The sequence below is a fragment of the Nelumbo lutea genome, chromosome 5 (assembly GCF_056320005.1).
Source record: "Nelumbo lutea isolate HS-2025 chromosome 5, American lotus-T2T, whole genome shotgun sequence".
NCBI lineage: Eukaryota > Viridiplantae > Streptophyta > Magnoliopsida > Proteales > Nelumbonaceae > Nelumbo > Nelumbo lutea.
This window is the reverse complement of record NC_142688.1, coordinates 54,061,036-54,084,107: the sequence shown is the minus strand read 5'-3', so window position 1 is coordinate 54,084,107 and position 23,072 is coordinate 54,061,036. Positions and strand designations below refer to the sequence as shown.

The window sequence follows — 23,072 nt, the reverse complement described above, 5'->3', positions numbered from 1 at the left end:
TTGTAATTATATATAAAAATCTATTTTGGCTTTTCTTCCTTTGTTTCCTCAGAATTGGAACGATTTTAATCATCTTTTTTCTACTTTAATATAAGACTTTCTGTTCCTTTTCGGAATGGCGGAGGATAATAAGGTAATTTTGTCTTTGAACTCCGATGGTAGGTCGAAGGATTTGAGGGCTTGCAGAGGATGCTACTGAGGCCGAGGCAGGTGGTTTCTGAGCATGGTAGAAGTCGAACGTAGATAGCCGATCTCTGCTAGAAGATAGGAGTTCGTCAAAGGACTCCGGGTAAGAACCCGAGGAAAAGTCTCCGACGGTCAAGTTAGTATAGGGTACGAAGAGAGAGCACCAGTAGAGGATCCTGGTGGTTAGTTCTACGCTAGAGAAATTATGACAATAGTTATAGGATTCTCAAATTGTAACCCCCTTACCTGGAGGGGGGCACCCCTATTTATACTTGAGCTGCCTGGAGGTAGGTGGAGATGAATGCCTGAGATGGGAGTCGTACGGGGGTCGTCAACGGTTCTAGCAAGGCCATGTGATAGAGCTGTAGTTGGCTCCGTACGAAGGGAGCGGGGTAACCCCTACTGCAGCGGATCTCATTCCCTAATTTGGCACTCGTGAGTTGGGCCTCCCAGCCTCGAATGGGCTGGGTTGGGTCACCCCACATCACTTGCCCCCCACCTACGAGTGATCTGTGGCACTTCTACTTTGGTAGGATGATCTGGAGGGCGTGCTCGATGCAGAATGTTCGAGGGTCATCGCTTGGGCTGAGGACCAGAGGGAGTCGAAGGCTGTTTAGGCTGAAGACCCGTGAAGCCGAGGGGGCCCAAAGGGGCCCAAGGATCCATGTGTGAGATGACTTTCCGGTCGAACCGATGTGCACATCCGTGAGAACGGGTCGCTCAGACCAGTGGGTTGCTTTGGATGGACTTTATTGGTCCATCTTGAGCGTCGTTCCATCTTCCGAGGGTGAGCACTCGAAGGTACAACACGGCTAGATCGCAGGTGCAGAGGTGCTCCCTGTCCGTTGGATTTGGATAGTGAAGGCGGTGGCTTATCAACCGTTGGATCTCGAGAGATTTAGGCTGTTCATTCTTCTTTAAATAGTGCCTTCGATGGCAGAATTCTTGTCATTTTGCCTCCAAGCGTCTTTGTTCTTCGAGTGAACTCAGCTCCCAAATCTTCCAGTTCTTGACACTCCGTCTTTGTTCCTTTTTCCTTCCACCTCCTTTCTAGGTAATCAACAATGTCTTTCTTGGATTCTGGATCTGAGTGCTATGAACTTCTGAATGTATCAGAAGGGAGCTCTACTCGAACCCCTTCTTCCCTTTCCCCCCAGAGTCCTTCCATATTCATGCTCCCTCGATGTGAGGTGGATGTGCTCCGAGCTAGGGTAGCCTTTGGGGGAGTCGAACATGTCCGTCGAGGCTATGACCCTTCGTGTGAGAGCACCGCATCCATGACGCCGATGGAGGCTGAGGGGTCCCCCCAAGCCAAGGTGGAGCAGGACCTGAACCCCATCCCTGAGAGGAGGGTTGAGAGTGTTGCTAGGGCGGTGGCCGAGATTGACCCTTCTCGTCTAGAGTTTAGATGTTCTTTGGACTGGGATCAAGTCAAGGCCCTAACTAGGCAATATTTCATTCCCTCGTTCTACAGGGTGAGGGTGCCTGAGTCAAACGATCGGCCGTGGACTCCCAAGGAGGGGGAGATCTGCATTTATCAGCACTTCCTCCAATTCAGTCTTCAGTTTCCCTTACATCCATTGATCTCCGACCTGCTGAGGATGTATGGGATTACCCTTAGCTAGCTTGCGCCCAATGCAGTCGGGACCATTGTGGCAATGTTGGTGGCGGCTTGGCTTCAGGAGGTGGAGATAACGTCGAAGCTCTTTCAAGCAATTTTTGTGCTGAGGAAGCATACTTCTGAGGTGGGTGTTTTCTATTTCCAACCCCGTAAGTCCAAGCTTGTAGATAACCCCTCTTCTGTACATAACTGGAAGAGTAAGTATTTTTTTCTGTCTTGCCCCGAGGGCTGTTCCTTCAAATCGGGGTGGGGAGAACCCCATTTATCTGTGGAGAAGTATGTCCCCTTACTTACTAGTGAGGAGAGTGATGATCTCGTGTGATTGCTCAACTTGGGGAGAATCCGAGCCCAGCCCTTGGTGGAGGAGGAGATGCCATTAGTTTTCGCGGGGTTTATCCCTGTCCCCCTCGGTAGGACGAGCCGCACCATCTTTTTCTGCATCTTCCTCATCTTTTGCTCTTATATAGTGGTACTAACCATTGCCTTGCTTACAGATCTACCGATGGACACATAGAAGACCATAGTGGAGTGTGCCCGTGCCATGTAGAAGGAGCGGGTGAAGACCGGTGGTTAGACCCCTCAAAGGGCCACTGAGGATGCTTCCACCTTGAGGGAGAAGGTGCTGCCGCCAGTGAAGGGGGGTTCGGCTCGACAGGTCCCACTCAAAGGGATGAAGACACAGGCCCTCACCAAGGAGCTTCTTCTTTGGCTCCCACAAAGGGGGCTACCTTCCAAATCACCACGAAGGGGAAGGGGCTCGCCGAGGAGGCCCAGCTGGGGCACAAGGAGCAGGCGCCGCAACATCCGGTCGTGGGGTGGGGAAGACCTTTTGAGGAGGCTGAGAAGACCAACCGAGGGGGGAGGAGAATGGCGGAGGGGCTCGCAAAGGGTCAACCACAGAAGATTGCTCGTGGTGCGAATTCTACGAGTGACACCTTTGAGAGGTTGTACAACAAGCGAATGGGACCCTTCTCGGTCCCTACACCTTTGGAAGAGCTCGCCTAGCAGTCCAACTAGATCTTCCATCTCCAATTGGAGGTCCACAAAGGGGACTCAGTCTGCAATGAAGGGGTTGGCCCAACCTTGGTGAGTGGGGCCCTGCTATTTCAGGACTGCTTTCGGATGCTGGGGATGGTCCTCAAGAAGCTATATAACTAGGGATTGCAGAACCTAGCCAAGGTGGCAATTTGTCCCTTCTTCTTTTCCTTCGTTCTTTTGTCTTCCTCTCTCTCTCTCCCCCTATCCCCCTATCTCCTTTTTCTTGTGCTAATTGCTTTCTTCTGTTGCATGTCTGCCTTCATTACGTTGGTTTAGGGGACCGGTTGAAGTTGACCCTGGCCAGCATAGACAAGATGAAGGCGAAGGAGGAGAAGCTCCAATAGACAGTCGCCCATGCTGTGGAGAAGCGGAGGGAGATGCAGCGGGTTGCCGTGGACGAGTAGAAGTTCCGCAAGGAGGCCGAGGAGAAGCTAAGGAAGACATAGGACCTCCTCGCCAAGGAAGAGATGGAGAGCACTCGGGTTGAGAGCCTTATGTTTGAGGCCGAGTGGCATCTTCATCAAGCCGAGGCGGCTACCTCCGAGGCGAACAAGCGGCAAGCGGGCGGCCGAAGCGTAGAAGAGGGCTGCCAAGGCTGAGGAGAAGGCAGCTAGTGCTAAGAAGAGGGTCCAGGAAGCAGAGAAGCGGGCCGACGAGCTGGCTAATGCTGCTTCTAAGGCTTATTTGGATGGCATCAAGGAAAACAAGAAGGCATTCCTAGCGGTGCTTCCAGATTTCAATGTTGAGTCTCTTTAAGTGATCCCCAATAATCTTGAAGAGGCTGCCGACTCCATGCTCCCTCCAGTTGGCGGCGAGGCTTAACCTAGTCTTTCTCCCTTTTTCTTTCTTTTTTTTTGTACATGCATATGTATTCGGCTTGAGGGGCCGCGAGACTTTTTGTAAAGCCAAAGGAATACTTTAAATGAATGAAACTTAGTGGGCATTTTTTGACGCCTTGTGTGTTTATGTTTTTGCTGCATTGCTATTCCTTGTGTTGTTTTTTCTTTTTCTTTTTTTTTTGTTAAACTTGTGCTTTTGCTTTGTTGTCGAAGGGTCCTTGTCCCTCTAAAGGGTAATCGCAGTGTAAGACCAGTGTAGTTTCTTTCAGTTTGTTCTACTTTGCACGTCCGAAGCATTGCAAAGGGGTGGCTGAGGTGAAGCCTTTGAGGCTGAGCTAGGGCTTATCTGGCCTAACATCCTTTTAGGCATTTACTTAGGCAAGGCCAAAGAGGCCTGTGATGGGGAGAGGCCGAAGTGAAGCATGGGGCTCGCTTCGCTCTCTTCCCTTTACTTGTGCTTAAGTAGATAGTGAGGTGACCTATCGGTGTAGAGTGGGGCCAAGGTTGAGGTAAGACTCGCTTGGCTCCTGTACCCCCATGTACTAGCCTTAGCGAGGCCGAGATGGCCTGCCATATTGAGGGGTGGCCGAGACAGAGCTAGGGCTCGTCTGGCTCAACAGGCCCTAGGCTGAACTGGGGCTCGCCTGGCTCCTGCATCTCCACGCACTTGTTTCGATGAGGTCAAGCACAACGCTCCGAGGAAGCTGGCTTCTTTTGTTGGCAGCACCAAGTGTGAAGGTCCAAGAGGTTAGTTGCCGTCGAGATGGGGCGTTTAGGCACGTAAGGCCTCGACCGTCTTGGTCTATTCTTATGCGTTAGGTTTTTAGATAGGGTGTTCGCTACTTATACCTTAAGTCTTGGCGCTGGTCCAGTGAGGGGATATGGTCCTTAGAGGAGGCTATGTGCCCTTGCCAGTCATGAGGCCGAAGAGTTATTAAAACTTAGTAGGTACACGTGATGAACACTGAGGTGAAGAGGAACTTTTCTTCACTTACCCACTAATTACAAAAGATATAACAATCATTGGTAATACATTCGGAGGTTTTCCGAGTTCAATGTCCTAAGTACAAGTCTTCCATCTAGGTCCTCCAAGTGGATGGTGCCAGGGCCGAGGACTCATTTGATTCTATAGGGGCCTTCCCAGTTGGGGTCCAGCTTCCCTACTCCTAGTTCGGGGACAATGACCTTTCTGAGGACTAGGTCTTCTCTTGATAATGCCTTTCTTTTACCCTTGAGTTGTAGTAGTGGGCCACACGTTGCTAATAAGTGGCAAGCTTATCTACGCTTGCTCCTGGACTTCTTCCAACAGATCTAGATTTGCTCTGAGGGCTTCATCATTTTTGGATTCATTGTATGTTTTGACTCGGAGTGTTGGTTGTTCGACCTCTGCTGGGATTACTACTTCTGTGTCGTCGGTCAAGCCGAAGGGAGTTTCTCCCGTGGCTGCCCGAGGTGTAGTTCGGTAAGCCTAGAGTACACTACTCAGTTCCTTGGCCCAAAGGCCTTTTGCTCGGTCCAACCTAGTCTTTAGTCCGACCAGTATCGTTCTGTTGGTGATTTCAGTTAGGCCATTAGTTTGAGGATAGCCTACTGAGGTGTAATACTACCCAATGCCGATGGAGGCACACCACTCCCGAAACCTAGCGTCGTCGAATTGCTTCCCGTTGTCAGTTACCAACGTGTGGAGTAGGCCAAAGCGGCAAATGATATTCTTCCAAAAGAAGTTCAGGATGGCTCACGCCGTGGTGACAGCCAAGGGCTCGACTTCGACCCACTTAGTAAAGTAGTCTACTGCTACAACAAGGTACTTTCTTCCCCCTGTGGCTTGAGGAAAGGGGCCGAGGAGGTCCATGAGCCACTTGGCGAAGGGCCATGGGCTGTTGAAGGCCAAGAGAGTGGTGGGCAGTTGGTTGCATAGGTTGTCGTGCCTCTAGCAAGAATCACACTTTTGCACCAATTTTGTCGTGTTTTTGTGGAGGGTAGTCCAAAAGAAGCCCTATCTCAGAGCTTTTTGAGCTAGGGCTCTTCCATCGAGCTGATTACCACAGATGCCTTCGTGAATTTCCTGTAGCACGTAGTTGCCCTCCTCCGAATGAAGGCATCAGAGGTAAGGCAAGGTAAAGAATCTTCGGTATAGCTTTCCTTCCAACGAGGTGTAGTGGGCTGCCTATCACTTAAGTCGCTTTGCCTTGTTTCTATATTCAGGCAACTGCCCAGTTGATAGGAAGTTGATGAAAGGGTCCATCCATGAGATTTCAGCTTCTACGAGGAATACTTGGACATCTTCTATGGAGGGCCAAAGCAGCTTCTCTATGTGCATGACCTATCTAGGAGTTCCGCTTGAGGTACTTTCCAATTTGGAGAGAGCACCGACTCATGCGTTCTTGATTCGCGGGACTCGTTGCAAGGAGAAGCATTGGAAGTGGCGGGCTAGGTTTTGGACTTTGGCGAGGTAATTAGACATGCTTTGTTCCCTGGCCTTGTACTCGCCATTCACCTGATTCACCACCAGTTGGGAGTTGCTGAAGGCTTCGTGGTATGAGGAGCCGAGGTCCCTAGCCAGCTATAAACCGGCGAGGGGGCCTCGTAGTCGGCTTCGTTGTTTGATGCTGGAAAGTCAAACCTTAGTGCATACTCCAAGGCGATATCGTCTAGGGTGAGGAGGATGAGGCCCGCTCCACTTCCTTTAGCATGGAAGGAACCATCAACAAAGAGCTTCCATCGGGGTCAAGTCTCATCGTCTAATTGGTCCCCTTCGGCCTCTTCTAAGGGCCAATGAAGGGCTCGACTGAAGGTGCATTCCACTATAAATTTTGTCAGGGCTTGTGCCTTGATCGTAGGCCTCGGATGGCAATGAATGTCAAACTCTGATAGCTTGATGGCCCATTTCGTCAGGTGTCCTAAGGTCTCGGGTTTCATGAGGACAGCTCTGAGGGCTGTTGGTTCATTAGGACCACTATGGTATGGGCCTGGAACTACAGCCGAAGCTTCCTTGTTGAAACCACGAGTGGAAAGGCTAGCTTTTCTACTTCGGGGTACTTGGTTTCAGCATTGCAGAGGACCTTGTTGGTGTAGTAAACTGGCTTATGTTCACCGTTGTCCCTGATGAGAACTGAACTGACTACTTCATCCCCGGTCAAAAGGTATAGATATAGGGTTTCCCCTATGGCCGGCCGAGCAAGAAGGGGAGGCGAGGCAAGGTAGGCCTTGAGCTCATTAAAGGCGCGCTGGCATTCTTCCATCCATTGGAATTCTTTCAGCTTCTTGATGGCACGGAAAAAGGGCAAATAGCGGTCTACTGATTTTAACATGAAGCGATTAAGGGCAGTTATTCGGCCGGTGAGTTTTTGGGTCTCCTTCACCGTCTGAGGGGGAGCCATGTCTAGGATGGCTTGTATCTTTCTAGATTAGCCTTAATGCCTCTCCAAGTGATGATGAAACCTAGGAACTTGCCCGTCGTAACGCCGAAGGCACACTTGCTGGGGTTGAGCTTCATATTATACCTCCGCAAGGTGTTGAAGGTCTCGGTTACGTCCGAGACATGGGTCTCAACCTTCAGGCTCTTTACTACCATATCGTCCATGTAGGCTTAAACATTCCTCCCCATCTGGTTTTTGAACACCTTGTTGACAAGGCGCTGATAAGTAGCTCCAGCATTCTTGAAGCTAAAAGGCATCATACGATAGTAGTATGTGCCATGCTCTATGATGAACGATGTCTTATCTTCATCATCTGGATGCATCTTTATTTGATTGTATCTAGAGAAGGCATCCATAAACCTGAGTAGCTCGTACCCTACAATGGCATCAACGAGGTGGTCTATCCTTAGCAAAGGAAAACTGTCCTTGGGGCAAGGTCGATTAAGGTCTCTCGGATGAAGCCAGCGTCGAGCAACTTTTCAACTTCCTCCTCTATGGCCTTCCAACGCTCTGGCGCAAAGTTCCTCTTCTTCTGCCAAACTAGTCTAGAGCCCGGGTCCACGCTCAGCTTGTGTGTAATGACCGAAGGGTCAATTACGGGCATATCAACGGTGGACAAAGCAAAGACGTCGGCATTAAGCCTGAGGAAACTTACTAGTTCGGATAGGCCCTCGGGGGGAAGGTTGAACCCAACACGGATGGTTTTGTCACGTTCATCCTCGTCTAGGGGAACCGAGATGAGGTCCACATAACATTGGTGGGTGACGTGTTGGTCCCCACGAACAACTCCGACGTTGTGCTCAGTGGGGAACTTCAGGACAAGGTGGTAGGAGGAAATGGCTGCTTGGAGTGCGTGGAGGGTCGGTCGTCCCATGATAGAATTGTAGAGTGAGCCGATCTTCATGACCAAGAACTCTGTCATCCTCTTCACCTATTGGGGATCAGTTACTATCAAGACCAGTACAGAGATCTTGCCCTCTGGCTTGACGATGCTGCTAGAGAAGCCGACTAGTGGGGCATCTACTGGCTGAAGGTGTTCTAGAGCTATCTTCATCTTTTCAAAGGCTTCGTAGAAGAGGATGTCGGCGGAGAGCCACTGTCTACAAGGATCCACTTGACTACGAAGTTTGCAATGATGGACGAAACCACCAATGCATCGTCATGGGAGATTGCTACCCCTTCAGGTCCTCATCCGTGAAGGAGAGGGCTTCTTGCTTCAACTTCTTGGGGGCCGGCCCCTGGATGTTCAACTGCCTGGCGTAGGCTTTTCAAGCTGAAGTTGAGGCTCCACCCGAGGCCGTGCCTCCCACTATGACGTCAATGATGCCTGTTGCTTGCTAGTAATACTGATGCTACTACTAAGGGGACGAGGTGCCAGCCTCGCCCCCGACGTACTACTTGAGGTTCCCCCGACAAATGAGGGACTCTATCTCATTCTTGAGATCGTAACAGTCCTCAGTATCATGGCCAGTGCCTCGATGTAACTTGTAGTACTTGGGATTCCCCTGATGGGGGTTCTTCTTCAACTTCTTAGGCCACTTCATGAATTTCTCCTACCCGTTCTGCATAAGAATCTGCGTGCGTGTGGAGTTGAGTGATGTGTATTGGTTGTAAGCCAAGGTCGAGGCCGAAGGCTTTCTGTTGTTGCTGTTGGTGTGGTTTTGGTCTCCGTTCTTCCTCTTCTTCTTGGGGGCTCCATCCCGGTGCTCCGTGCCCCTCTCCTAGGTGTCCGTAGCTGAGGGTTCCTCAACTGTAATGTATTTCTGGGCCCTTTCCAAGAACTCCAGCTTTGTCTTTGGCCAGCTCTTGGCCATGGAGCATTTGAGGGCCGAGCCGAAGAGGAGGCTGTTGATGGCAGCATGCATTGAGACCAGGGGTCGAGGTCTCGGACCTCTAGTTCTTCTTTGTTGAAGTGGTCAATATATGACTGCAAACTTTCTCCTCGCTTCTGCTTTACAGTCAGTCATCAGCAAGACAATGCTCTTCTTAGGATGCCGACTACTGATAAAACATGTGAGGAACATGCTGGAAAATTGGTCCCACAAATAGATGGATTGAGGTGGGAGGCTTGAAAACCATTGTCGAGCGGCTCCCTTGAAGGTTGCCTGGAATTTTTGGCACGTCAAGGTGTCAAAGTACCCATATAGGATCATGAGTTCCCTGAAGCTTTCCAAGTGGTCATCCAAGTGAGAGTTCCCATCGTACATCTCCAAGGCGGGGCCCTTGAAGTTCGGGGGTAGGGGCTCGACGATGATATCTAGGGAGAAGGCATCCATTCTCCCTTTGCAAGAGCTTTGTTTGGCCGAGGTGTTGGTTCGACCCTCCTTGACCTGCTTGAGTTCAGCCTTGACTGCACTGGGCTTGGCTCAGAGTTCAATGTACATGGGGTCGGGCCTGACCTGGACACTGTCCCGATCTTCATGGACGTGATGACGATCACCACGAATGCCATAGTGCTCAGAGTTGAGAACGCGCGCCTTGCGCCTAGCGCGACGGTTGTTGAAGACATTTCAGAGGTCGGTGACATGAGGGGAAGAGGGCGCGACGGTTGTTGAAGACATTTCAGAGGTCGGTGACATGAGGGGAAGAGGCTTGGCGCCGGCCCTCGGCTCTAGAGTGGGCGTTGGGGCGATCTCGGTGCCCGCCTTCGTCCCTCGGGTCGGCCCTCCAGCATCGGTGATGTTGTTCAAAGGTGACTGCTGCTAGACTCTAAGGGCTCGGCCCATTGTGCATAGCCGAGGCAGGGGGCCGACTGGGTGGTGGACCCATGCCGGCCCGGTTGTGTTGACTCCCAGTGGGGCAGTCAACTTGGGGGCGACCTCCTGCCTAGGGAAGGTTTTGCTCTACTCGTTGTGTCAAATATTCTAGGCGGTCGAGCATGGCGTGGAACTGTTCATTGGTTATGAGATTTTGAGTATTTCTCGTTCTTCATACTATGTTGAACTATTGGTGCTCGGGGACTAGTGAATTTGCTTTTGTTCGCACAGATGGCGCCAATTGTTGTTCATCGGAATGGCCAAGGACAACAAGGTAATTTCATCACTGAACTCCGATGATAGGCCGAAGGCTTTGAGGGCTTGGAGAGGATGCTACTGAGGCAGAGGTGTATAGGCCGAGGCGGGGTGGTCTCCAAGTATAGTAGAAGCCGAATGTAGATAGCTGATCTCTGCTGGAAGATAGGAGCTCATCAGAGGACCCCGGGTGAGAATCCAAGGCAGAGTCTCTGACGGTCAAGTTAGTATAGGATACGAAGAGAGAGCACCAGGAGAGGATCTTGGTGGTTAGTTCTAGGCTAGAGCAATTATGACAATAGTTATAGGATTCTCAGATTGTAACCCCCTTACTTAGTGGGGGGAACCCCTATTTATACTGGAATTGCTTGGAGGTAGGTGGAGATGAACGATTGAGATGGGAGTCGTACGTGGGTCATCAGCGGTTCTAGCAAGAGCCATGTGATAGCACTGTGGTTGGCTCCGTAGGAAGGGAGTGGGGTAACCCCTGATGACACCCCACATCAGTTTTTGTTACTATTAATGCTCAAAATTGATGCCAATTCACGAGGGGACGTTAATAAATACATAAAATAGAGGTACTTGACATCTTGAATATTTATACTTATGGAATTCAAAAATCTTCATTGGTTCTGTCTGTACTTTTACGAAAGTTCAATCTGCTTTACAAGTCTGTACATCCTCCGCCCGACCATTTGACATCCTTATGCTAGTTGGTGTGTAGGCATGTATTAGTGAACAGGGAGGATGATGGAACGAATGTCTTCCGCGGGGCTTGCCTGTAATTGTCGGGGTGAAGAGACACCATTAACTCGTCATTTCTGACCATATGTAATTTCAAAACGTTGCCTTTTGAAAGGAACTCTCCAACAGTGATGGATTCAAAAGACAAGATCAGGTCCTCATATTTCAATAGAGAATACATGAAAAGTATGCAGTACATAAATAGTAAAACCTTCTATAAAGCACTCTTGATATTATTACATGGCTCCACGCAATGTTCGGAGTGGTAACGCAGGATATAATACTAGTGGACCCGTGGCGATGTACGGGCTTTGTTAAAAAAAATTGAGGCAAAGGAATTAAGGATGCATATTGAGTTAGGTCTAATCCGAGTTTGATTCAATTCAATTAAAGATTTTGTATAAGTTGGGTTTAGGCCAAAAAAAACTTAAGTATACATAAATTTAAGGTTGCATTTGGGTTGAGGTTTTAGGTAGTCTGAGCTTGATTCAACCAATTTGAGCTCGCTCAATATTTTGTGATATACATATTTACATGTTATCAATATATTTTATCTAGAAATTGGGATACAAAGCTCAATACATCTAATCCCAAGCCCAACTCAAAATGTTGGGTTAATTAAAGCTCGGGTTAGGCCTAGGTTGGTAAAAGAAAAATTATTAATAATTTTCAATAATTACTAATAATTTACTAATATATAACAAAAAAAAAAACAATAATTACTGATAATTTACTAACCCACGCACAAGTTGACCAACTTAGGCCAAACCCAAGCTTAACCTAACATCTTGGGCTAGACTTAGGATTAAGCGTATTAAGCTTTGTAGTTATTGATAATGTGTAGATATGTATATCATAAAATGTTGGCACAAGATCAAATTGGCATGGATTGGGTCGATGTTCAATTACGTGAGGCCTCAACCCAAACCCAACCTAAGTTTAAGTTAAACTTAAGTTTTTTGGCTTAAACCCAACTTGAAGTTCAAAATCTCAAGCCCAACTTGTGCAAAAGCTTGGGTTGAACTAGGTTCGGCTCAAATTAGGCCAACCCAACCCAAGGTACACTCCTAGATAGGGGTGAGCAAGAAAAACCAAAAATTTGGTTAACTGAACCAGTCAGTTAAGTGTTTTAAAAAAACCGAAGGTACCGACTCAGTTTCGGTTAACCAAAATAGAAAATGGACAGTTACCAAACTGACCGGTATACATGTATTTATATTTATTTTATGTATATTTATGTATATTATATATTTATATTTATATAATTTATATTTTCTATACATTATAAATTAATAAATATGCATTATATATTTATAATATATAATATATTATTTACTATTTAAAATATAATATTTTATATATATCTCTAGTTTTTTATTGTTTATTTATACATTGTAAATAATAAAAAACCAAGGAACCAAACCGATCAAATGGTTAGCCGATTTACTTCAATTCAGTTTCAGTTATCGATTTTCCAAAAACCGGTAACCCCAATTCAGTTTCAAAAATGAGCCCATGGTTCAATTAACTAACCTATGAGCACCCCTTCTCCTAGCTCCTTTTGCCTCAAATTCTTTTAACAAAACTCGTGCATCACAAGGTCCGCGCTAGTAGTTTATAGCACCGATATTAATTTATTGTTACTAATAATATTATTAATTAGTAAGAATGGTAATATTGACTAATAACACCAATATTTTATGGTATCTTTTAATTAATCACAAAAATAGTTAATAATTATTTTTAATTTTATATTTAATATTTAAGAAAAATATCCACAACCTTATAATTATAGTGAATAATTCATAATTATGAATTAACAAATTTTATAATTCTTAATTTGTAAAAATATTACCATTATTAATAGTAATAATAGTTAATTTAATAATCAATTTAATTATTAATGATGAAATTATTAATTTTTAAATTTTAATATTAACAAAATAATTATTTAGTATTGGTACTTAATTAATTGGATGGTAATATATCACTAATTAATTAATCATTAATTGTTATTATATCACTAATATTAATTACTAAAACAATAATATATTTTGTATTAAATTTTGGCAATTTTAATAAATCATGGTTATAAATAATAGGTTTTAATTGAATTTTGGAATTTTCCAATTAGTTCTGAAAAGAATTAGTTAATTTTGGTAAACTATTAGTAAATTGTCAATAGTATTAGTAATTAATCCCAAAAATATTACTAAAATGAAAATTATTAATTATTAAAAATAGTAACATTGTTTGGGAATTTTCAATTAATCACGAAAACAATTAATTTATTTTGGTATGAGTTATAATAATATAAAATTAAATTATTAATTATAAACAATAGGTAATATACTATTCAAAAGTAAATGGGTTAGATTAATAAAAACCAAACCATACCCGATCCAATAAGTGTGTGTGTGTGTGTGTGTGTTAGAAGTGGGGATTAGTTAAGTGTATTAAAGAAGTTGGTTATGAGCAATAATTTAGGAATGAGGATATTTTTTAGGGATTAGGACTTAAGGAGAGTTTTAAGAATAATAAACTAGGAGTGTGGACAGATTTTAGGAGAGAGGAGATAAAGAGAGATTTTAGGATTTTTTTATTAAGAAGACATCCTATAGGATAAGAATGCTCTTAGGAGAGAGAGAGAGAGAGAGAGAGAGAGAGAGAGAGAGAGAGAGAGATGAGTTGAGAATTAAGGAGAATAGTTATTTGGAGAGTGAGAAACATTAGTTGTACGTAGAAAGAGAGAGATTTTAGGTAAAATATATTGAGCTAATTACAAAATGGAGATAGAGGGTGCTGAGTTGGCTTAATAGGAGTGGTGAGAAGGGAAGAGGAGAGAGAGTCAAGAAGAATGTATGGTTGGGGTAATGGAGCAAGGAGAGGCATTGTGTCATGGGCTGTGTTGCTACCTATATGTCTATCTATCAATCTATCTCATCGCACGGAACGACACAATCGGGTTCTTGGTGGACTTGTCAAGTGGATGATGCAGCTCAATGAGTACACAATATAATACACCCAGCCAAGAGCCATCAAGTGTCAAGCAATGGCAGACCTATTGCCCCCCTTTCCAACAAACACTAATTTTCCCATATCAGATGAAGTTTCTGGAGATGTGTCCATGGTTGCCCTGGCCGAAAGCAGAGAATGGGTTCTTACCTTCGATGGGAGTAGCACAAGCACCTCGATTGGCACTGGAGTAACCATAACCTCACCTAACAGACAAACCTCTACCTACTCCTTCAAACTTCAATTCCCTTGTTCACATAATATATCCAAATACATTGTCCTGGTCCTTGGTCTGATCAAAGCAATAGAAGCCAACGTTAAAAAGATAAAGGTGATCAGTGATGCTAAACTGGTGATCGAGTAGCTTGACGGAAGCACAATAGTGAAGGAATTAACCATCTTACCGTATAGAACCCTGATCCAAAAGTTGATCCACAACTTGGATGTAGACTTCAAACATCACAATAGAGCTAAAAACAGGTTCGCTGATGCACTATCCACCTTAGGGTCCAAGATGCAAGCTAACACGGAGCCAAAAGAAATCACCATACAGTCAATCGATAAATAATCGATCTTCACCCTGAAGTATTGGGTGGAAAAGGAGAATAAAATAACAACGGATGATTGGAATACGAAATAATCCAAAAGCTGAGAACTCAGACCATAGGAACACAAGACGTCAAGCTAATCGCAAAGTTTCAGCTCGTGAATGGGGTACTATACCGCAGAGAGTCAGATGGTGTAAGGACAAGATGCCTAGGGAAATCAGAGGCTGAAGTAGTGTTGAATGAGGTACACAAGACCAATTGTGGAGATGTCACATGTACCCTATTCCGAAGATTGCAGAGGTTAGGGTATTACTGGCCTATGATGAAGTGGAACTCCACTAAGGTACAAAGAGAATGTGATAAGTGCATCCCACAGGCAGACGACAGGGAATGTCTCATGATCTATGAAGAGGATTGGAGAAGGATATATATAGAATACCTTAAAGAGCACATGTTGCCTATCGACATTACATTGAGGAGGAAGTTGTCGTCTAAAGTCAAACAATTCTACCTCCAAGACATGTTGTATAGGAAATCGCATGCAGGAAAACCTTTGCAATGCCTAGCTGGTGACGAGATTGACAAGGTTTTAGAGGCAGCCTATAGTTCTGAACCTACAACCCATCAAGGTCAACTGGCATTACACAATCACCTTCTACACTTAGGTTTTTACTGGCTGACCATGATGGAGGATACCCAACGACACGTACGTAGATGTTACAAATGCCAAATACACGGCGAAATGATACATAAACCTACCAACGACCTCCACCCAGTCATCATGTCCTAGCCATTCCATACTTGGGGGGTAGACCTAATAGGAAAGATACACCAACCTTCTAAAGGGTATTGCTTCATAATAGTAGCTACAAACTATTTCACCAAATGGGCAGAAGCCATCCCCCTGTGAAGGATCTGCATAGACAACATAACAAATTTCCTAAGACAAAACATAATCCATAGATTCGGAGTCCTAATGCGAATACTAACAGACAATGGCCTATCCATCAAAAATCAAGAAGTCTGTGACCTCCTAGGACAATATGGTGCAAGACTAGCAAGACTAGGAATGTCCACAACATACTGCCCATAGGGGAATGGGCAAGTAGAGGCCACAAATAAAACTTTACTTAGGATGTTAAGCAAAACAATGCCTGATAACCAAAAGAATTGGGCAGACAAGCTGTCAAAAACTCTTTGGTCTTATCGCACATCTGTTAGAAAAGAGCACACAGGCGAGCCCTACTCTTTGGTGTATGGTCAAGAAGTAGTACTCCAAGTAGAGATATGAGTCGTATCCCCCAGGATAGCCTTCGTAAGGGGTAAGAAGATTAGGCCAGAGGACATGGACCAATTACTTGCAGACAAACTTAAGGTAATCGACGAGGTTAAAAACATAACCTCATAGAAATAAAGCAAGTGCAAATAGGCCCTAGCCACAAACTTCAATAGACACCTAAGGCCTAGAAACTTCAAAGAGGGGGATAAAGTACTAAAGACAACTCTTAATGTTAGGCAAGGCAAGTCTGGGGGAAAATTTGCCCCAACATGGGAAGGGCCATACGTAATAAAGAGGCCCATACTTTAGGCTATTATGTATTAAAAACTGCAAGCATAGAAGAAGAGGATGAAACAATCAATGACTATTGGTTGAAACCTTACTTCGAGTAACTCTGTAATTCCACCAATACATGTACATATTCTATAAATATATTCAAAACATTTTATTATAATTTATTCTTTATTGAATATATCAACTACCTGCATGCTCTGCGATAAAGTCTATTTACTTTCATAAAATTCTGATTGCGATGAAGTTGCTCTCCTTTCACCTTTCGATTGAGGCTACATGCATCTGTACACTGTGATAGTAATCAAAGGAATGATATACTATAGTTCTATCCAAATATGTTCCACATACTTGTTTATATACATATGTCGTTCAAATTCTATAACTTGTTCAGTTATGCTTTCAAAGCCTTGGAAACCCTAGGCACTCTCATTTCGTGGTCGGTTCCACGATGTCGAATGCTCCAAGCGAAGGCCCTAGCAACCCCAGGCATGATTCAAAGCCTTGGCAACTCCAAACACTCTCATTTTGTAGTCGGTTCTACGATGCCGCATGCTCAACGCGAAGGCCTTAGCAACCCCAGGAGTGATTCAAAGCCCTAGCAACCCCAAACACTCTCATTCCGTGGCCGGTTCCACGATGCCACATGCTCCATGCAAAGGCCCTAGCAACCCCATACACTCTCATTCCGTGACCGGTTCCATGATGCTACATGCTCCATGCGAAGGCCTTGGCAACCCCAGGCAGGATTCAAAGCCCTAGCAACCCTAAGCATAGACAAGCCCTAGCAATCCTAGGCACAAACAAGCCCTGGTGACCCCAAACACAGATAAAGCCCTATCAACCCCAGGCACAGACAAAGCCCTAGCAAATCCAGGCATAGATACCCCTCCATGTAATCATTGGGGGCTTTGTTGATAGTAGGTATGACTCCCCCCAAATTTATTAACACAATGTGCTCTATCTAATTGCGATAAAATCAAGGAAGGCAGACTTCACCCGCCTCAATATCGACAACAACGCTTCGCCTACAAACAACATCCCATCACACCAACTATATAGCTCATAAAGAGCCACACCTCTTTAAGGTACGACAACACATGTTATTCGCATCATGTTATTTGGGTCAACCCCCCACACCTAATAGCATCTCATAAGACAGATTCACACCACTCATCTCCTTTAATGATCGGTAATAAACTGATAGCGCACATGCACTTAATTGTAATAAAACCCGATGAGGGACTCATTAACTCACAGTAGCCAGTGTGGCTCTCTTATGCAAAAATCATACACACAAAAGCAATGTGTTGTGAAGGAGTTTTTCTTATATTCACACCACGACCGAAGTTCAACCATATCGCTCACCAAGGGCCCCCAAAGGCTTTAGACACGACGAACCTTGTGACATTGAACAACTCCCTCCTACAAGCGAGCTACTCTCCCATTCATGTGACATCGTTCCCATTCATACATACATCTACTTATGGACAGAACAATACCTCACCACAATCAATTTCCACTACCTTCTACAGCACTTGTTTTCAATAAAACGCACAAAATGTGTAAACTATGGACAATTTGTTTATCATTTTTATACTTGGGGACAACAAATAGACCATTTTCCTATATATGATAACATCCCACGAGACAGTCTTATTTGCGATAAAGTAGTCATCTGATTGGACTTGAGCTCATCTTCTTGAAGGGAATCCGAATATAGATAATCGCGATAAAAACTACATTCTACCCTTACAATTGCAACCGAGGCAAGACAACCTAAACACAAGAAAAGCTTTAAAAGGCAAATTTAGCACAAAATTCCTCTTCCTTTTCTTTACAATTCTTTAAGCATGCGCCAACACTACGACTCGACGCTTGATGTTAGACATATCAAAGCCCTTCGCATCAAAAGTCCTACACTCTTCCAACCAAGAGGAAAAGGTAGACCATGAAAGCTCCTTAGCAAGTATGTTCATTATATGCTCCATCACCGTGGCAACAGTGTTCAGCGCAGGCCTGAGAACCACTAGATGAAAATTCGCCCATGCCGTACAACTATGGAGAAGAACGTGGCGACTGAGTGGGAAACAGAGTACCTATTACCCGCGTGGCAACCCTGAACTTCTACAGGATCCTCTGTTTGGTGGGGCTAACTCGTCATGCGACAGGTCTTCTAATGGAAAGAGAATCCCAGGCTCTGCATTAGAATCCTTGGCCTGATCGCCCGTGTCTTCAGGACCCTCAACTTCCATGGCGAGAGACCTTGCCTCAACTAAAGCCCTAATTCCAGCATCTAGGGGAGCCTCCAGGCCCACAATGGTAGCAATGGGCGGTTCCACACAACGAGCCATTGTGTCGATGGTAGCATCCACCTGACCAGCTTCCTGGGCCACAATATTAGGGGCAACATCACTATCCCCACCATCCTCAACAACTCTAGAATTGGGATTAGGGTGCTGCAACGAACTCAACTCCTCAACTAGACGCCTGAAGAAAGAGATGTCTGGCACTGATACTCAATGAAAGGTACCTACGATATAATCAAATCCCAACAGTCAGTCATAACGGTTTTAGTCGTATGCCAAGTAATAAACAAATAACAAAGAACACACACAACTCACCTCTTGACCAGGGTCACTGACCCTTGCCATATCCTCGTTAGACTATGCCTCATCGCAGTCCACCTGCTACAAATCAAAAGTTAGCCCTAATAACATGCGATGAACATAATAATTCAAAATACATGCATTGACTAAAGGACTCACCAAGTCCACCTTATTAGGAGGGCTAACTAAGACACCTGCTGACTATTCCGGAGGAACTACAGGAGCCTCCGTGTCTAGATGTACACCATCACTCTCCGCACACTGCAAGGAGGAAAATCAAACAGTGTAAGCCCAGTTTCATGGGGATATCACAAATTCAAAGGAAAAACTAAACATAGTAACAGGAGCCACATACCGAATCATCACCCCTAGAACCCCGTCTCGGCCGGAGGAGGGCTATCCTTTTCAAAGAATTACAACCATGTAGTGTGGAAACAGAATAGGCACGCCTAGACGAAATGTCATGCAAAAGCAATTGGAAATAATTCACAAACACACCTTACGAAAACCAGGACACAAATACACATTAATTTCAGATATAACGCTGCATTCATTACCACCATTTAGACACTGAACATCCAAATAAATGACGCACGTGGCATTCATTACATTACAACAAATGAGAAAAATAATAATCATAGCCGTCACACAGCCTCTACCAACAGCCTATTCGAATAGCCATTAATAACAAATGATGACAACAAACAAGTCACCCGTCATCAACCAACACCATGCAATAAACACAAACACTTATGCACAAATACAAAACGGTGGCTGCCAAGCGGTGACGTCAATACTCCCATGTCAATTAAGTTAAATTATGTAAAAGGTAGTAGTAGTAGCATATGGTGAGTAATGAGGAATTTTGAAGAGAAGGAAAGCTAATCCTCAAAAAGATCCTCATGAGACATGTGGCAAAACCCTAGTAGTGCACTTAATAATTGATAACATATCAAATATTATCTTTTCCGATATGTTGCAAATACTCTTATCTCCTATCTTTTAGGATCTCGGTGCCACTTCCATAAATAGAGGTCATCTTCATATTAAAAATCATCCGATCCTTGGCATTTTTCACCTAGCACCCCCGAGTACTCTGTCTAATTTCCCCATTTTCACATCTTTAATCCAGAAAACTCATTCCCAACTCACTGGCCTCTCTCTATCCTTTAAATAGGCCATCCCCTAACTGTGCCTTACACCCCCTTCCTACACCTTGCTTTGGAGGACAATTCTTATACTAAAACTGACTTAAGTGATGACACGTAAAATCATAAATAATAATTTTTATGTAAAAGCAAAACATAAAACTTTTATATTTTATATAAAAATAAATATTTAATATAAAATAAAATATACGTGTGTAAATATTAATATATATATTATAATATATTTAAAATACATATTATATTATATTACAAATTGGGCAAGGCCTAAGCTGGGTTTGAAGTGGTGGGCCCAAGCTCAGCCTAGAATTTTTCAAACTTGATGTGTAGGCTAGGGCTCAGGCCGAACCTGCACACAAAAACCTAGGCTTGGGCCTGAAAATTTGCAGGCTGCATCGGGCCAAGAATGATCACCCCTAGTTAGTACGTGGATTTAGGAGGTGGTCAAGTGGATTTGCCTAGGGCTGCCACTTGGATCAGATTAGCCTAACCCAATCTCAAAAAAGTTAGGTTGGCTAGATGATTGGGTTAGGGTTAGGATTGACCTCATGGGCAACTTAACCCAATTCTATTATCATTAATATAATGTTGAGCTGCTACATATTATAGTGATCTATTTATTTGAACTCTTAAGCCCTAACCCTTATTAGTGATGATAAATTGTATTGGTGATTTGTATTCCTTAATTTTATGCTTTTTACTTCTAATTTCACACTTTTAGGCTTTCAATTAATAGAAGATCTGCCATAATGCATAACACTACAGCAAAAGTGCCATATACCAATAAACTGATTATGTTTCTATAAATTGACTTATACCAATGGACAATATGGTTCGTCCATGTAAAGGGTAAAGGAATTTCACTAGTGGATTAGTAATATCGTATTCATTGGTATAGGTCCAAATGTATCAACGAATGGTCTCCTATTGCTAATAGAAAGCTTGCCATGTACGGGCTGCTTTAGCGGGTTTCCTATCCTTCTAAGTTCTAGTTCTCTCTGTCTCTCTCTCTCACCCACCCCACCAGTCGAACCCCTGTCTCTGTTTCCTATTTGTTTAGCCTTTCAAGCTTTTCAAATTATTGGATAATTACTTGTGCTTGTAGCTTTCTATCATTGCAACTAGAAGAAAAGAGACACCAACAAGAAAGGGTTAGTCCAACATTAAGAGGTGTAAGTGTTAAATAGTGTATGTCCTTAATTCTAATTAGACTAATGTATTTTGACTATTGTTATTGAGTGAAATCAGGTCATTATTATTTTATGTGTGTTTTACTATGTTTCTGTGTATTACCCCTTAAATTGAATATTTATAAGGCTTTGCTAGTTTAGAATGTTGTTAGCCATTTGATAAACTTGGAGAGTTTATCATGTTAAGGCTGATGGTCTAACATTAATGTACTACTAAATTGGTAGAGTAGATTGTCTCAACTGTTAAGGTTAGACCTTAGGTATAATCATTGGGTGCTTTTTGAAACATTGAACAAAAATCATTTCCAATTACACCCTCGACCTTGAAGACAAATGGGCAAAATTAGAAAGTTGTATTTATCCCAAACTTGATAATAATACTAAACTAAGTATTGGAATGGATTACTTTTGATGCACCAACTATTGAGATTCTCTGAGGGTCAAATACCTAGGTATGTTGGGTAAATTTGGAATATCACTTGAGTGGACGATCATTGTGATAAGATTAACCATTTTGTTAGACAAAGAGAATATCCTTGTTAATACTCTCTTTGAGGGAAATGTAAAACCTTTGCCAATGGATTTCAAAGAGTTTTGAAACTAATTTTACAAAATATATTTATATTTATAAATAATTTATTTTTGAAAGGATTTTAAAAGGTTTTTAATTCCGAAATCAATCTAAGTAGAGTTGTGGCATTACATTTTACAACCATGGAAGAGATCTTCCCTATGAGTTGTGTATAAATTTTATGGACTAAGATGTTAAGAGCAAAAGACCGTTTGGGCTGAAACTTGATGGCTTATTTCTCATGTTAATTCATTGACTTTAGTCTTCATAGGGCAACTAAAACCAAAGTCCATTTATGTTTACATATTGGGCCTATTCTAAGCCCAATACGATTGAGTTAGAGGGTCATTAAGTTCATTTAGTGAATTTGGCCCATGTAGTTCTTTTCATAGGTCGGTCCCATATGGATTAATATGAGAACTTAGTGGGTCCCACACCATATAATATTCAAGTTTAATGGACTATCAAATTGTGTGAATTAAAATTATTTGAGTAATGGGTAGGAATGGCAATGGGGCAGGTTTGGGGTGGGGCACCCCCTCCCCGTCCCCGCCCCGAAGTCATGATACCTTGCCCCGTCCCTGGTAGCGGGGTGGGTTCGGGGCAGGACATCCATTCCCCATCAGGGACGAGGAATCCCTGAATTTTCCCCGCTCCAAGGCAATTACTTAAAACATATCTATTTTATGGACAGTTTATTCATAGGATATAGGAATTTGGGGGTATTTTAGAATTGAATTATAATACTTTAGGGATAATTCAAAAATAAAATTATGGGATCTTAGGATTTTAAAAATTTAAGAAAACTTAAAGATATTTTAAATATCAATATTAAAGCTAGATATATTTTACTAATTTACCTTCGGGTTCGGGGAATTACATACAAAACCAACCCCCGCCTCGTACCCGATTTTGGGAAAAGTTATTTCCCTGTCCCCGCCCCGTCCTTGTTTAGGGTCGAGGAAAACCCACCCCATTTAGGGCGGGGTGGGGCCCCGGTTTTACGGGGGAAATTGCCATCCCTAGTAATGGGTCCACGTCCACTTCATACTATAGACTAGTGTGACTAGTCATACGACTAATTTAACAAGACATGTGGATAGTTGGGCTGTATGAGTCAAATTGTATATGTGTAATGTGCTTCGATCTTTTTTACTTCTAATGAGATTGGGAGGGTTTCAAATTAGAGAACTTCTAATTAAGTTAGAAATCAGATTTAGAAACTCCTAATATGATTATTACTTTCTATTTCTATATAAGATAGAGTATGAGAGGATTTTGAGAGTGATTATCACACATCTTCCAACCTCCAAACCCTACTTCCACAAAGCTTAAAGAGGAGATTTTTCTCTCTTATTTCTCGAGCTTTCCTAGAAAAAAAACAAAGATTGCTCAAGACATTCACACTGCACACAAAGAAACATCTTTAAATGCATATTGATTCACATAGGAATTTGCTGGATTGAGTTTTTTATTAGAACTGTGCCATCTTCAGCTTTGGACTTAACTTGGACCTAAATTTTAGATGTAAACTACCACTTTGCC

The 23,072-nt window shown here is 43.6% G+C and overlaps 1 long non-coding RNA gene across 1 annotated transcript; it reads right to left on the bottom strand.

Moving 5' to 3' along the window:
* Nucleotides 1-17,655: 17,655 nt before the first annotated feature.
* LOC148852463 (uncharacterized) lies at nucleotides 17,656-18,862 on the bottom strand. Its single transcript, XR_016098867.1, has 3 exons — nucleotides 18,760-18,862; nucleotides 18,616-18,681; nucleotides 17,656-18,524 (listed from the first exon to the last, which is right to left on the bottom strand). It is a non-coding gene; the product is annotated as an uncharacterized LOC148852463 (long non-coding RNA).
* Between the last annotated feature and the right edge of the window lie 4,210 nt (nucleotides 18,863-23,072).